The sequence below is a fragment of the Mus musculus genome, chromosome 1, assembly GCF_000001635.26.
Source record: "Mus musculus strain C57BL/6J chromosome 1, GRCm38.p6 C57BL/6J".
Classification (NCBI taxonomy): domain Eukaryota; kingdom Metazoa; phylum Chordata; class Mammalia; order Rodentia; family Muridae; genus Mus; species Mus musculus.
Window position 1 is genome coordinate 74,650,575 of NC_000067.6, and position 2,141 is coordinate 74,652,715.

A 2,141-nucleotide genomic window follows, 5' to 3' on the forward strand; every position below is an offset into this window, starting at 1 on the left:
TAGAACTCACTATGTAGGCCAGGCCTTAAACTCCCAGAGATCTGCCTGCCTCTGCCTCCTAAGCGATGGGATTAAAGATGTGTGCCACCACACCAGCTCCAAGTTCATTCTATTAACATGATTCATGTCTTTATGCTGTCCTTAATCAACCATCAAGTATGTAGTGTGATTTTTTTTTTTAACACATAGTCTTATTATGTTGCTCTAGACAGCATGGAACTTGCCATACATCCCAGGCTGGCCTCAGACAATCTTCCCACCTCAGCCTCCCATGTGCTGGGACTATAGGCAGACCACCCCACATCTTACTGTTTGTCAGATGTCTCCACTATAAAACAACTCTTTTTGCCCCTCCCTTCCTCAGGTTAGAGTGTCTAGATACATAGATTTCTTCTCTATATGTTTGTCCCTTCTGTTATGGTACTAAATGATTTCATGGACACATGGCTACTTGGGTTAGGAAGTAGTATTGCTTTGTTTTGTTCCTTAAGTTGTTTCAGCTTGGGAGCTCTTTCAATTAACTCCAGGGGTATACTTCTTCCTACCACTGTGACAAGAAGTTTCAAGCTCATATATTTGCTGCTGGAGCCTAGAGTCATTCTCTTCTCCAAAGAGGCTTGGTTCCCTTTCATCGAAAATAACCTAGATAATTGTGCTCTTTATTTATTTATTTTTTAAAGATTTATTTATTTATTATATGTAAGTACATTGTAGCTATCTTCAGACACTCCAGAAGAGGGAGTCAGATCTCGTTACGGATGGTTGTGAGCCACCATGTGGTTGCTGGGATTTGAACTCTGGACCTTCGGAAGAGCAGTCGGGTGCTCTAACCCGCTGAGCCATCTCACCAGCCCAATTGTGCTCTTTATTACTATTACTAAGGTGTGTTTTCTGTAGGTATTGGGGTTTCTTGCTGTCTGTTTGTCTGTCTGTCTGTCTGGATGGATTGAAGCAGAGACTTACAATGTAGTTGTTCTAGATGACCTGGAATTCTCTATTTAGACTAGGCTGGCCTCTGGAGTGCTGGGATTAAAAGTGTATGTCACCGTGATCAGCTGTTTGTATGATGGGGAGTGAATCTATAACCTTATGCATACTCTCTAGGCAAACATTCTACCACTGAGCTATATCCCTTGACTTTCCTACAGCACTTTTATTTGGTTATTTTCATTTTTATGCACGTACACGTTTATTATGTACAGAGTGTGGAGAAGCTTCCTCAGTCACTTTGATCTGCATTTTTTCTTTTTTTTGAGATAGGATCTGCCACTGAACCTAGAGTCTACCAATAAGCTGATGGACCAGGAACAAGTTGAAGGGGTCCTCCTGTCTCTGACCTCCAAGCACTGGGACTACAGGCTTGTGTAAAAATATCTTTTATTCTCCTGTAAAAATTGTCTCCAAGGCTTAGTGCCTCCATCTGCTAATCTAGGCCTAGTACTGGAAGCTTCCAGCCTCCGTACAAATCTAAGCTAGGCCTCTGAGACTTACTGCTGAATAAACTCACCCCTTCCTGGTTCTTTCTGATCTCTGGCTGTCAGGTCAACTCAGCTGTGCTGGCTCAACACTCCTTTCCAAGATGACTGATTCAATCCGGCTCCTCTCAGCCTCTGTCTGACCTTTCGCTCTGTTTGGCCTCAAACTAACTATCTACTTTAATCTTCTAACTCCTTCTCATTTTCTGCCTTATTCTGTCTCTACCTGTGTCTAGCTTGTTCCCTTTTATGCAACTTGCCTCTCTCCTCTCTTTTTTCTGTACTGCTCCCTTAAGTAGCTTCCTTTTGTTCTCTTTTCTTATGAGAGTTGAGCATACCCCATTTAGTCAAATTTTTCTCTGATGCATCACTTTATCTGCCACTCAACTAGACATCACAGTCACGGGTGCCTCCTCCTACAAACTAACTGTACCTTTATTATTTGGGATTAAAGGTGTGTGCTAAGGGCTGAGCCAAACCTCAACTAGAAACAGGTATTTTCAGTAAATAACACAATCTTGGGGTTCACAGTGTGATCAAATATCTTGTAAGAGGCCTGCACAATTGTGCCCAACTTTTTATTGGGTGCTGGAGATATGAACTTAGTGTTTCTTCCCCACCCCCTACCCCCTGGGAAGAGAATTGAGACAGAGTCTCTCTGTAACC